The sequence below is a fragment of the Anoplolepis gracilipes genome, chromosome 1 (assembly GCF_047496725.1).
Source record: "Anoplolepis gracilipes chromosome 1, ASM4749672v1, whole genome shotgun sequence".
In the NCBI taxonomy this organism is placed as follows: Eukaryota; Metazoa; Arthropoda; class Insecta; order Hymenoptera; family Formicidae; genus Anoplolepis; species Anoplolepis gracilipes.
The window spans coordinates 22261390-22277298 of record NC_132970.1 but is presented as its reverse complement, the minus strand read 5'-3'; the positions used below and the strand labels follow the sequence as shown (position 1 = coordinate 22277298).

Below are 15909 nucleotides of genomic sequence, written 5' to 3'. Positions count from 1 at the left end.
GGGACATTCGATCTATCTCACAGACAGACTAGGCGTGTTCTTGTGTCTATGTCAATGGTAAACACTGAAAATGCTGTTAACAATAATGAAATCCTTTGCAGCACGAGTTAAACGATAAAATGTACATTCGTGAAATCGATCTTTCTTCTCTGATCGTATCCTGTTTTATTTATTCGTCATAGAAATGATAATACTGACAATGAGCAAATAATAATAGAAGCGAACAAATTAGAAATATGCATACATTTAATGCATATATTTAATCGCGGTATAAAACGTTGTGCTTTTAAGGTGCCATTAAAGTTTCAAACGGATTGGCCTTGATAACGGAGTTAGGTGCTAAAATGTGCGCAGTAAAGAGTAATGTGGCGCGCTGTGTATATGCAACGAAAGTGTGGTTGGTCAGATATAAGTGATAGCTCGATAATGCACCTCGTTTTATCACAAGCAGTGCACCGTGATGATTACATTTTATTATATCCCTTGAACAATTGCATTTCTCGATTATATTTCTATGTAATGTGTGTGTGTGTGTGTGTATGTGCAAAAACATTACATACTTTTATGTATTTAATTTATCAAAAATTTTTTATGATCATAAAGATATCTTTTTTAAGAAAGGAAAAGAGAAGAAAAAGAAAGCAAAAACGGGAAGCAAAGAAGAAAGAAAGAGAAAAAGAGAGGAGAGAGAGAGAGAGAGAGAGAGAGAGAGAGAGAGAGAGAGAGAGAGAGAGAGAGAGAAGAAAAGGAGAAAAAAGGAAAAAAAGAGGAGACGAAAGGAGATAAGAGAGATGAGACTAAGTGAGTGAATGAGTGAGTAAGAGAGAGAGAGAGAGAGAGAGAGAGAGAGAGAGAGGAGAGAAAGAGAGAAGGGAAAGAGAAATAAGCGGGTTAAAGATATGACAGAGAAAGAAAAAATACAAAAATGCATTACAGAGTCATTTGTTGGTACATGCATGTGTGTGTGTGTGTGTGTGTGTGTGTGTGTGTGTGTGTGAGTGTGTGTGTGTGAATAAGCCTGTGTCTATATGTATGTACATAAGTATGCATATGTAAAGTTATATTAATGAGAAATGTTTCTTATTTTAGTATGTTAATTAAATTATAAGTTATTTAAATTATTGTTTTCACTTTCAATTTTTTACTTTTAATTGATTGTATTGTTTTTACTGGTTTATATGGAATTTTATCACGTATAGATCAAAAACTATAAAATTATATATTAAATGTATAAATTAGAAATATATAAATATAAATATATTATATTATTATTTTTTATATTAATATAAATTGAAAAAAAAAAATATATATATATATATATATATATACATACACACATACGCACCCACATACACACACATATATATATTTATATGAAATATTAGCTATTATAAAATGTAAAACGGTGTATCATATTGATGCATATTAATCGGCATACAATATATAAAAAATTCAAATATGATATACACGCATAAATCTGTGATAAATTGTGATAAATCGAAGTATACGCTTGTAATGTTTTAGTAAGATAAAATATAAATTGTAACTAAAGCAAAATAACTACATGATTCATCTTCATTAATGATTATAACTGAAAAATAATTTCCAATTTTATGTACGTAAATCTAAAGCAAGAAATATTTGCAAAATTTGCTTTGTTATTTATTTTAAACATTTCGTTAAACCTTAAATACATTTTGTTAATAATATTGAATGATGGACAAACAAATCTCTAGAGAGTTTAACGATAAAAGGATATTTCATAAATTGTCCAATAATGACAAGACAATATCTACTTGTCAACAAGAAAAATAACAAACGTAGCATAACGCGTATATAATTTTATTGTAAATATCGAACATGTCATTCTAGCTAGAAAGTTTATTATCAAACTAAATAAAGAATAAAAAGCGCGATAATAGAGATATTTAATCAATTATTTTATATACATAAAAACAAATAAAAATCTTGTTTGTAAATATGAAAATATTTTCACTTTCTCAATAAAAATGTATTCACATTTCTAGAAAATTTAACGATTCTCTTCGCTTCAAATGGTATAATGTGAATTGAGAGAATTATAAATCTAGATCTTTGAGTTTGAGAGATGCACGAATTCAAACATCCGTATTTGATAAGTCGGATTTGATAGATTTATGTAAGTGGCTCTAACAGTTAGATTTGAGATCTAAATTCATGACCAATTCGAAAATTCAGTTTCTCGTATTATTAGACAAATTATAAGACTAAGTAGGCTATTTTGCTACGTCAGAATTATGCTAATTCAATTAATTATCAAGAGACATGGTAGTGTTTGGCGCCAAGTTCAAGCATTCCATGTATATTATATACGCGAATCGACTAGTTGAGACCATCTTGGATTATCGGTCCTCAATAACGGCTGAACCGATCAAAGTTTCAATTAAGTTTTAATCAATTTAATCGAGAAAACTTGAGTTTGTTTTATATTACAAAAATATCTTTACTTTTGCTCTAAGTATAGTCTATAAACAGAATATACGATGCAAAGTTCCAATATGAAAATTTATGTTTAAGAAACATCGACGTCATCAACTAAAATTAATGCATTTGCGCAGAACGGTGTAACAATTAAGGTCAGTTAAGGCATTCGTTATAAAATTACGCTAACAGTTTTGAGATTTGATAAAATTTGACAGCTGTGAGATTTGACAATTAATAAGGATTCAAATTTGAAAGAATTTATAAACTTCTAGGATATTCACAATAATATTGTGTGATCAATTTTAACGATCTGTTTATGTATATTGGGTAAATAGTGATATTTGAAATTAAATATTTGAAAGAAATTCAATATCCCTCGGCATTATTGATTCTTACGAGTTTTTATTATATATTTGGATATTTTAGAGCGTAAAGTCGATACTTTTTTTTTGGACGTTCGAACTCAAGGATTGATAAACGACATATAAAAAGAATAAGAATTGCATTATTCGAAACTAATCTAAGGATAAGTAATAAATATTTTTAAATCAAAAAGTAGTTTACGGTATAATTAAATAAATAAACTCTTATTTATAAAAAAGTAAAACATATTTTTTTGTTTCAAAAATAGTTTCCACGGAGTCTCTACTATGACAATCTTTACTTAGCTTAGAAAAAAGTTTTCCAATTTTTTTTATTTACAGAAGATTTAAGAATTTTTATTCACAATAATTTTCTCAAAAGATTTAATTATATGTATAATTTCTTAATTCTTAAGTACATACTAATAAATGTTACAAAAATATTCATATTAATTTTCCTGTTTAACTTAATCAAATTTGTAAACAAAAATATTATTTTTTATCATTCTAAAGAAAAATATTATTTTTTATCATTCTAGAGAAAATAAAAAATTAATTATAAATTTAACAAACTTATTTCAAAGCAAAGAATAAAAACTTGGCGTATATGGATCGTATTATAAGACATATACATTTTGTGAATATATAGTGTAAATTATTTTCATATTTTTCCTAATAATATTTTGTTTATTATTTTAAATTATACAGGGTGTCTCATAACTAACGAGCCAACGCTCGTGAACGGATAGAGTACAGTAGACTGAACAAAAAAGTATTAGACTATTTTGCGATTTTCGCAATAATTATTAAAATATTAATTAAAACCGCTCAGCGTATGAGCGCGCGCCGCATATAGCGCATACCCATTTTTAATTAATAATTCAATAAATATTGCGCTAATCGCAAAATGATACAGGACTTTTATGTTTAGTTTGATCTGCTCTATCTGCCCTAGAGAGTTGGAGCGATTATTATCGGACATCTTGTAGATATGTATAATATTGTTCGCTAAGCGTTTTTAATTAATATTTTAATAATTATTGCGAAAATCGCAAAATGACTTAATACTTTTTTGTTTAATTCACTGTACTCTACCCACTCATGAGCCTTGGCTCATTAGTTATGAGACACCCTGTATATATTATTTTGTATTATCTGATATGTTGATTATATATAATGTATGTGGTATATATATATATATATATATATATATATATATATCACATACATTATGTAAATGATGCAAATAATATGAAATATTAAACAATATAAATCAGATAATATATTTTAATGCAACTCGGGCATGCCAAGTTTTTACATTTTACTTTAGTGTAAGTTCGTTTTATTTCAATTGGCGTAATTTATTAATATCATTATTTTTGAAAGAATAATTTTTTACAGTAATAAACTGGGTTTTTGTATAATAACATTATTTTTTGTAATAATTGGTTTTTCGACATTTGACGTCTTTTTTATCTTTTTATTAACTTTTTAAGGATAACTAATATTCAAATGTTTCTCAACGAGACAGCTCTCTATTGATCACAATCTTTTACAGTGTAAGTATGTATATATATATATATATATATATATATATATACATAGATGTAAATTCATTATCATAAAATTGAAGAATCCGACAAACCAGATTTTACGACAAATCCGGATCTCAGATCGGATTCTTGATCCCGAATATCCGGATTTCAAATCCGGATTCATAATTTTTATCTGAATATCTGAAATAATTATTTGATTAAAAAGAAGCTTTAATATAAACCGAAACCTTATATATTTAAAGAGCAGATAATTATAATTTTTTGCTTACAATTATGAACGTTCGAGAAAAATCTGAGCACATTTAACTTGCACTTAATATCGAAAAGATAATACTAGATAAACAAAAATATATACCGTAAAGATTATATGTACACGCGACTGTGTGTATGCGTAAGAGATTGCGGCTCTTCGCATATAGAACATAGAAAATATCGCACCACTAAAGGCGATAAAATGTACAAACCAACGGGCACACAAAAAGCATACGTTACATCAGTGCTTCCCAATTCTATCGGTGCGAGTATACTTCGTTAAGTTATATATTTGATTTCGTTTAACGATCACTGGGAATTGGGTTTTCTGTGAAGCGCTCAACGATCACTTCTTTTCTATATATGACTTTTTCCTATGTTTTCATTTGATACATTAATTTTTTAACGTTAGATCAATTTCTAAACTTTAAAATGTCTTGGGAAAGAAGAAAGCGATAGAAAGAACATTACAAATATTTTTCTTACGTCTCTCCGTACTTTCCCTCAAAGTATTGTTGCAATTGTTTTGTTGGGATAAAATTGATTAAATTATCCGACCCTTGTAGACGTTTGCGCGACTAAAAAGTTTATCGTTTACAAGGATTGAGAATCTCTGTGCGACGCAATTGTTCGCGCGGCCAACCGAAACATATCCGATAAAGAAAACAAAAACAAAAAATAAAAAAAAGAGAATAGTAGAAAATTGTTGAGATCTGGTCGCGTGCGATCCTCTGGGAAAATAACTTCGACAAACAGGCAGTGACATTTTCCATCGGTGCATTGTGCTTTTCTTCTTACGAAGAGATTATGCCTCCGACACTGGTATTGTACACCTTTAATCTACTGTTTATGAAAGAATTGTGGGTGGACACATATCCATGGCATAGTTTCGCGAAAATCGTACGCGATTAAAATTGGAGTTGGTTCAAACAAAATCAGACTCTTTTATAATGTAAGAAACTCTGCACTCTGTTGTCGACCGCAGAAGGGGTAGCGCTTTCTTTTGTAGCTGACTATTCGCTTTTATCTTTTACAACCGCCTATGCAAATATTAAACTATTCGACCTATTTCCTCGTCTCTCTTCTTTTCCTTTCTCTCTGTTACTCCCACTATGAACGCAATGTTTGGTGTTCTATATTATCACTTTGAATAGCGAACAATTAGCCCGGGGAAACGCAATATTGTACAATTAAAATAATCATTTACGAATCGTAACCGCATGTTGCATTCAATACTGGAGAAATTAACGCGTTAAATGAAGTTGTCGATAATGGCGATTTATCGGTTGGTAATCGCCGCAATTATTGGCATTTAATTGTCTCCCCTTTCCTGCCCCTCATGCCGATACACCTCTTCTCCGTTCGATCCCTGTCACTAATCGCTTCTCGAGTGACAACTTTCTTTGGTGCTGAATGTCGAAGTTTTTCAATCCCCGACTCGCGCGAGGAGTGGATAACGAAGAAATAAAAAAGTCCCGACAAATTAGCATTTATCTAGCGCCAAGATGCAGGATTAATCAACTCCCATCATCGCGTACTCTTCCCTCGTTCCTATTTGCGTTTTTCTTAACCAACTTTTTTCGATGTCAGCGACCTGTCCGGTTATGGCGCGTAATCTTGTAAAATACGATGTAACCAAACCCTCTTGTGCCGCTTTTTCTGGTTCGCGCGTCGGAAAAGAGCGCTTCACGAGCGAAGAGAAATACAGGAGACGCAAGAAACAACAGAAGTGAAATTTCTCCGCGAAATTCTTTTTCTCTCCGATGTAATTGCTCGTCCATTTTTACGACGCCGTCACAGGTTATTATTACTTTCTATGAAAACGAGAGAGAGAGAGAGAGAGAGAGAGAAAGAGAGAGAGAGAGCACACAAAATGTCAATATTAATGCTGACATGGCCGAATATAAGAGTCCTCCAAAAGTTCCGAGTGTCATTTCAAGTTATTCCAGCAAAATATTTTAAATCATTTTAGCTATTTAAGATTTAGTCGCGTCTGAGTTTTATGATTATTTTAGTAACCTTAAAAATAAATTTGCGCGTTAATGTTATTATTTATTTCAGATCTGATCGCGTCTGAGTTTTATTTTTATCATTATTTAAATTGTACTTTAATTGTATCTTTTTAAATGTATAATTATATACAAATAAAATATATAGTATAATAAAACATTATACAACATTAATAGAAATTGTCAAAGTTTATAATTTTAGAAATTTATGTTTTAATCTTTAATAATTTTGTTGAAAATGACGACATTAATTAAAAAATAAATTATTTTTTTCGTAAAAATTAAAAATATAAAATACTATCTTTTTATTGTAAAATTAAAGCTTTTATTTTTATTCAAAATTCAATTCTTGTGTGGAATTTGTCAACGATATATATAAAATATATTGAATATATAAATTCCAATCGTACTTGTCATATTCGGATATAAATATAAATATTGTGATATCTCATGTAAAAAATAATAATACAAAAGAATCTGTAATAATACAAAAGCTGGAAAATAAACAATAAAAAGTATGTAGATAAATGTAAGAAAAAAATTGCAATAGAATTTGATAACAGAGGTAAAAATGGCAAGAGAATTTTTCGTTATATTTCATTAGTTTTTATTGGAATACGATAAGCTACACGTTCACGCTTACTTGGAAAAGCTCACGCTTTTATCTAACGATCTCTTGAAGAACTTTGGAAAAGAATCGTATCCAATTCGTGATTGTTTAAAACGCTTCTTCGCTTTTGCTTATATTACCGGAAAGTAAGATTATCGAGTTAGGCTCATTCTTTCCACCCATACCCTCGATTGATTCACTGTCGAAATATTCACGCTTGCTTAGAATAATCATTTTATTCGTTTCGCTTTTTCAATATTCCAACTCTACTTCTTCCACCAAACGAATCATCTACAACATTTCGTAGCTCGCAAATTACGCCTCGAAATTACCTCCTTCATTAACCCCGTACCTGATTATTCAAGATAACTTGGACGCCCTCCATGGCCGGAAATTTATAACTCGGATTAAATCCACTCTTGGGTCGGTTTTTTATATCAAGTGGATTTTAAGCGGAAATAAGAGAATGCCCAATATCTGAATCGCAAATTCCTTTTTTTTTTTTCTCCTCTATTCCTCCAAAAGAAATAAAAATATATACGTGTAAATTGCATGCATATGTGAATGTTAATAAGAGATAAGAATTAGCGCCTCATACGTTTGAGTGAGATTATTTTAATAACATTATGAAAACATATCCTTTGCATAATAGTCATTTTAACGTTTATGACCAAAGATAATACGAAATATTATTTAGAAATTTTAAAAAGTAAAGATATTTACAATATAACAATTTGCACAATAAAAATTTTCATTAAAAATATATAGACATAAGATTTAAAAAAAATAAAACAGACGTATTGGATATACAAATTGATATATAAATATATTTTTAACGATATATATAAGAGAACATAATATTATTTTAATTGTTGTAAAATAATAGTCTTTTTTTATATACATATGAAGAATTAGTCTCTTCTTTTTCAAACATTATAATTTTTTTTTTTACTATTATATTGTATAAATTTAAACATATTTATTTTTCATATATTACTATGCAAAAATTTAAAACTTAATATTACTTAAGGAAGAGACAGCTAGCTATACAAGGAATTCAATTAAAAAGGAACTAACTGTGTATAGAGAGTTCCTATATGTCCTACATGCACGAGAAACGGAATAATCCGCACATAGTCGTGCATACGGAATGGGCACACGTTCGGTAGAATAAGGCGCAGAAAATAAAAGAAGATGTCAGTTTTATCTTGATTCGCTGGAATTATTAACGCGCTCAAATATAGAATGTTGCACGTCGTGAGGATCAGTTCAAATCCAACCGAAGTAATTATTAAAAGACTCAACATAGAGGTGAATATGACGACATGACCCGGTAACGTGGAAAAACTTACACAACCCTGGGGAGGACTTACGTGCAACTTTTATGGGGGTTAGAAAATAATTCGTCGGAGTAAAGTGTGTGCAGAGAGTACCGTGTTACGGTCGTACGATGGTCATATTTCTAGAACGAAATTTGGCGAGAGCGCGTTACAGTAAAGGATTTTCCAAGAGTCGCAAATATGCTTGTTACGTAAAACGAGCCGTTTGTTATTTCCATGGAAATGCTAAAATTAAAAAAGTTGCTTAAAATAATAATTTAATTATAGCAGTCGCAGATGAATGAATGAATAATTAAACACATTTACTGTAGTTCCCCGTATGTCTTTACCATCAAACAGCAATCCTGTGTAGAATTTGTTTGTAATGTAAACATGTAACATTTCTAGCATTAAATATTCTCTTTACGAAAGAGTGTAATGGATAACTTGATTACGAAGTACTAGCAAGTAACTACTTTAAATGTGGAATGTTTACAAATAATTTCTGATATTTTGACAATCCAAAAATTCTCGTTGCGAAGGTATTAATATTAAATGTCGAAAATTCTCATCGTTTTAAATATAAAATATAAAATTTTATTTCGACTTCAGCGAGTTAAAAAATTAAAAGTTTATTTCGATTCAACCGTACACTTATAAAAAAAGATATATAATATAATTAATAAAAGAAATAATATATATACTTAAAAAATAAACTAATTTTAAAGAACAACAATATATAATTACGCTGTTCAATAAATCTATCTAACAGATATCTCCCATAAATCTTTGCAAAAATTTGAACTAGGAAAAGACGGGAAATGCGGCAACGTCTTTCATGGCTTACAGGCTTCGCGTGAATTAATGCGATCCAGTCTATCCTGATCTACGACAAAATCTTGTTAGTACACCTCAACGAACGGCTGAATTTCGTGTCTGTAGCGATGTTTCGAAGACAAACGTACGCAATTAAATGCTCACGTGAACGATATAACAAGCAGGAATCGGAGAAGTGAGAGGAATATTTTCCACAGCTTCAAGTACGTCCTAAATTAATGATAACTAGGCTGATTCGAATTCGCGACGAGATTCAATTAATACGCCTGAAAGATTAGCTGGAACTCATCACGACAAGAGCAAACGGATACGCGACGCAATCCACATGATGGATGTGTGATATTAAAAATCAAGTTTCTCTGTGATAAAGAATTTGCTCATTCGCTACACATATATTTCTTATATCTGTATTGTGTACAGTTTTATTGATTTTTAGATATATATTCCTTGATTAAACTTGTTGTTTAAACTCGAAATTTGATGAAATACTATTCCACAATCTTTTAACTCACTTTTTTCATATCTTTTAAATATTTTAAATATCTTGGTATTAAAACGTCAAAAATATTGAAATTCTGTTATTTTTAAAAAATTAAATAAAATTGAACAAAGAATCTATCGACTTTAGATTTAGTAATATAGAAAAAATAGTAAATATTAAGATATTTGCGATATATAAATGTCTATAAAAAATATTTTCTAGATGCAATATCGTGATAACAGAACGATCGTAAGTTATATATAATTTTATTCATGCATTCGTTTGTACAACATATAACAATAATAATAAGACGTGGTTTTTTCCTGATTTAAATATATGAAATTTAATATATAAAACAGCAATATTCTCTTTTAGATATTACTTGATAACAAATTCCAAGTTATTTCTCAAGTACCTGAATACGTTCAATATGAAATACTTTTAGTCGAATATAAATGTCAAAGTATTCGATCCAATTCTATCATGCATATTTCAATGTACCGCAAGAAAGTGAAATAAAATGTCGCCGGAAGAAATCAGACTATCTTCGCATGTAAATCAGAAAGAGAGCTCGTCTACCTCGAGAATCAATTAATATAATCTAGCAACGTTCCTCCAGGCATCCGTTAGAAATGCAACGTGTTGTAACGACGGACGTCCATGTCAGACGGATTGCAAGGTGTGTCCAATAAAAGTTTCAAGACTTCTGGATAGAACATTGAAAATCTTTCACCGAAAGAATGTAATGCACAGTTATTGATTGCTACAAACGCGATGGTAAAATCTCAAGGAATTTATATAAATATCCTGCGCTAACATGTCTTTGTTCTTTTTATTCTACATAGCTATGTAACAGTTTATTTAGTTATTACAGTTATTATTTTATATTTGACTTGATTTGACATTTAACTTACATTTGACTAATTTGCAATCTATCAAATTTATATAATAATATAATCAAATTTATATAATAACATCTATTAAAGAATTCAGACAAAAAAGAGATTCGTATTATTAGTATAATTATTTTATTTAGAGTAATTTAGGTTTTCAATATTATTATCAGTTTTTCATTTCTTTGTAATTTATGTTTGTTTACTAAACATTATCAACACAAACAAACGAAATGAAATTAAGAACAAAAATAATTTGAATAAAAACTTGTTTATGAAAATATCAGAAAAAGGTAATATTAAAAGGTAATATTAAACTATATTCAATCTACTAAATTGCTTTTGTAAATCTTTAGTCTAACTAATTAACTATTATGTTGTACGTTTTATAAAAACATACAATCTTTTTTCTCACATTTTCGTAAATAATTTTTTTCGAGTTATTTTAAACTTATTTGTATCGGTAATTTTGAATAATACATTACGAATCCCTTTGTAGAAGCTCAATTTGTAGCTTGTGACAACATTAACATATGTTAAACTAATATTTCTTTTTGATACTTCTTTCAACCTCAGTTATAAGATATGTTAAAAAATCAAGCTTGTACGAGAGTATAAAGAACACTCTCAAACAAAGGATTTTTCACGAAAAGCGTCACAGTGACAACGTCACCTGCACAATAGCATTCGATATATAACGCGACAGAGAAATTAAATAACGTTGAATTGAAATTAAGTAACGCAATTTTATATTCATCTGGAGATTAATTTAACAAAATGGCGATAATTATTGTTTGGCAATTGGTCGAATATAATCCGAGAAAAATTAATCTGGAAACAATTGATTGACATTCGTGCCAATATCAATCTACATTCCCTGTCCGCTCTGATTCTCCGTTTCATTCATTCAGTCCTAGAACTTCTCGGACACGCCTGGCACTACCGTGTAATAATTTACGCGCGGTGGGCGCGCCAAGGGATTATTTTAATTAATCGCCGGAGGCGGGCGCATCCGTACTAGCGAACGACAGTCGCTAAGGATTCCGCATAAAAAAAAAAAAAAGATTATCCCGGATTCGCGAGTTAAGCGGATTCGGCCGATCGGTCGATCAGGAGGCGTGTTCAATTAGCAAGAATGACGGGAATGGAATTACGCTGTAAAAATTTCATTGTGGAAAAATCTCAGGATGTGCTGTTCCCTCAAGATAACGATATTCGTGCGTCGAATAACCTGTCTGTCAAAATAACCCGGGCGCCGAAAATAACCTGATGAGGGGGAAAGGGCGGTCGGGGAACTACCCTAACCCGCAGCACAGGATCTACTCCGTCATCTACGATCCACAATGTGAATCCGATCAATACGAGACCGCAACGCGACCACCGAATTCTCGCAGAGTCCTCCTCCGAGGATCTGTCGTGACGCGTGCGTCGCGTGGGAGACTTACGTGTCGCGGCACGACATCACTGGATCGGATCGCTGGATCGCGGTTCCGCGCGCCGTAGCGAACGCCGCACGGTGTTGACATCGCGGTGATTAATCTCTTCCGGAATTCCGGATCGTCAGTTTATATTCCGTGTTCCTAGATATATATATATATATATAAATAAATATATATTCTGTGTCCACTCCGTCGTATCACTTTTCGTCCATATCAGTTTTTCACTTCTTTATTAATCCCTACCCACCCCCCTCGGCTCCGAAGGATCCCGGTAATATTTTAAATTGTCACATCGTCGATTTAATTAAAACAGCGATAACCCGTTTTGGGAAGATTCTTCGAGATACGTTTCGAGATAAAAAAAAGAGATGTGCGCGAGAAGCGTCGGAGATGGACGCGCGATCGCCGACTAGGAGCGTAGACTCGACGCCGATCTCGTCGGGAATTGCACTGGCCGGCTCAGCCCTTTACTCCGTGGCGGAGGGGTGGCGGCATGAGAGAGAACTCGTCGCGGAGAAGGGATAAACGCGTAGGAGGGAAAGGAAAGAGAGAGGAAGAGAAAGCGAGAGGCAGGGCGCGGTGGAAACGGTGTGGGAGGATGGAGAGGAAAGCCGACGGCGGAGAGAGCAGGGAGAGATGTAGGAGAGGGAGCATGAGGATATATACCTAGCAGCATCCACAGTGCTGAAAACCACCGTGGTACATTTCGCGGAGCTCCCACGAGGGAGAAACGGCGAACAGTGACGGAGGATAGGGGGACACGTTCGGGAGAGGAAAAAAAAAGGGGGAACGCGAGAAGGGAGAAGAGTAGGGGAGCGAAATGGGGAGCTGGTGGCCTCTAGGAAATTAAAACAAAAAGCATAGGGAAGCACATCGTGTCGTTGGAAACGGACTGGTACACACGCCGACGCGCTTCACTCCTTCCCTCCCTTCCTCTCTCCCTCCTCTCCCGCCCCCGCTCTTGCTCGCAACCACGATGTCGCGCACCCACGTCTATCCTTCTTTCGTCGCTGGTCGCATTGGTTTTCCCTTCTTTGTTGCGTAAAGCCACTTTTATTTCCCTTTATCGTTTATTACGAGTGGTACGTTGCCCGCCGACACGCTCGTCGACGAAAAAGACGCGCAAGAAGGTGACAACGCGTTTTTTTCTTCCTCTTCCTCCCCCCTCTTTCTCACTCTCTCTCTCTCTCTCTCTCTCTCTCTCTCTCTCTCTCTCTCTCTCTCTCTCTCTCTCTCTCTCTCGCCCTCGCCCTGGTCTCTCTTCAACTTTCTTGGAAAATTCTACTTTTGTGGCTTTACTGCCGCGAAAAGTTGAAATTCAAGTTGGAATCAGCCAATATACCTATGTAGTTAATCGATATTTCGCTCATCGCTTATGTTCGCACTGTCCTATATATAGTATCTCTTATCATGTATTATCTTTTTTTTTTTTTTTTTTTATATATATATATATTTTATTCGATAAATCGATGTACATATTTTTGAAGGTAAATGCAATCATATTAAAGTATAATAAAATTTAATTCTCAATCCATTTCCGATGTACTTCTATATGTCTCTCTAACGTCTTATAAATATTTATATCAGAAAACCAACCTGAGATATTTATAGGATAAAATATAATAATGTGTACATAAAAAACAAATCGTTTTTCTGCTATCGGTTCTGATAATCAAATTACTTACGTTATAATACTTAACAAAGTGAAAATTGCAAGATTAAATTTCAAACTGTTGCATTGTATTAATTGTATTAATTTTTCACGTATCAATTTATTCTTCTATAATTGAATCTTGTTAATATGTAACATGTTTGCCATAATATTAATTGTCTAACATGAATTGTCTATACTGTACATTATTATAACAAATTAATTTATATTAAAATTGAATTGATTCGAGGAAAAGAAAGAGAAAAAAAGACCAGATAATCATAAAATTCCTGATCGTAATAATATAACGCACATGTATATGCATAAAAATAAAGTTCTAGTACGCACTAAGTATAAAATTGAATAAACTATACACCAAAATAATGCACAACTAGTATTATCATTATCATTATTATGCATAATAATGTTGTATAAAAGCACACTTTTACACCATACATAATCATTAAACAGAGTAAAAGAAACATGTTGCAGCCTGCGAAACTCACCGTCATGAACTCTAGCGTACGCATTATTTCATTTATATCACTCAACCATTTCGTTGTAACTTTATATGTTACAGTTTCTTTCCATTGTCTCGCCGGCCAACTTTTCAACCAAAGCAAGGAAGTTCAAGGTAGAAAATTCGTTCGCTCGAACGGAGCTGTCTTTACTCATACGTCTTTGAGAATTTTCTCGCGAGCTTCATATTGCGGAAAGAATTTCACGCGCGTGAGATAAATCGAGTTTTGGAACGCGAGTGAAAAGATAGAGAGAAAGCTGGAGAAGGGACAGGAGGGGACAGGATCTTATTGAGGGTAGGTGTGTGCTTAGTGTTAGTGGACGAGCGCGATTTATCCGCTATTTCTCACGAGATTTATCTATCCATTATTTAATCCTTCCCCGACTGGTTCGCCTGCCGCGCGTCGCCGAGGAACTCCTACCGATTTTTTTTTTTTTTTTTTTTTCACCGACTTGGAACTATTTTTTTCCCGCGCCACCCTTTGTACTGCTAGACGGAGGGGGGAGGGGGGGGGAGGTTTTTCGTGCGCGCGTTTGCGATAAATCGAAGTCGCGTGGGGTGTGGAACCGAAAGAAACGGCGAGAAGGCGTGAGGCTGGATCGTCTTATTGCTGACGTATAAACGTTCGCAGAACGTGCGCGTCTCCTCCGCCATTTCTCGCGAGACTTTTCTATCGTCTCTTTAATTCTTTCACCAACTGCTGGAGATAAAATCGAATCGGGAACGGCGCGCATATACGAGCTAACCAGACGGATTTTATCGGAACATACGCTTGAGCGAAGATTTTGTGCGTGCCGTAAACCGAGCTTGATCCATTCATGCATATTCTCTTCGCGAGATGATACCATTTGATATTTTCTTTTAGATAAAATTGAACAGAAACGGTACGCAAAAGGGATTTAAAATTGTTTTCATTTCCACTCTTAATCAATATAATATTGTAGTTATTTAAATCGTTTAAAATATCGTAAAATTTAATATTTTCAATTGAAAGTAATCGGAAGTAATGATGATTCATATCATATTTCTTTTCAATTTTTTAATATGAAATAAGTAAAGCAAAGCTTTTATTATCCTGAAAAAGGTCGGAGTTATATATGCAAACTAATCGATATGCTTTTGTAAATTTTTTGAAGAGAAAATGCCATGTTGAGGATGAATTGAGGTTCATGTAGACGAGAAAAGAGCTGTTCACGGACAGGCAAGTGCGGAACAATTTCCGTCGTCCTCCTTTTATCGGTCGATCTACCCTCGCTTTAATTCCTCCGGTAGGACAGCATGCGTCCCGCCCTACGAGATGAAAATCTTCTATTTACACACACACACACACATGCGTACACATATTCATACGTCAAGAGTTGACTTTTTATTTTTACATCAAAAATTTCTTCCGCCTTTTGTATCGTCACATAGGATTTTGCGCTCGGCCATAAGATAAGAAGTCCCACAAAGTGCTGGCCGGCTTACGTGAGAAGAGAGGGGTGCTCTCTTATTGCGGATAGGATACTTAGTGGACG

The 15909-nt window shown here is 33.0% G+C and overlaps 1 protein-coding gene across 1 annotated transcript in view; it reads right to left on the bottom strand.

The window, feature by feature from the left end:
- LOC140665471 (lachesin) overlaps positions 1-12659 on the bottom strand; it is a 100360-nt gene extending 87701 nt beyond the window's left edge. Inside the window, exon 1 of the mRNA XM_072891643.1 lies at positions 12228-12659. The gene's annotated coding sequence lies outside the window, so the exon portion shown is untranslated. The remainder of the gene's footprint in view (positions 1-12227) is intronic.
- Between the last annotated feature and the right edge of the window lie 3250 nt (positions 12660-15909).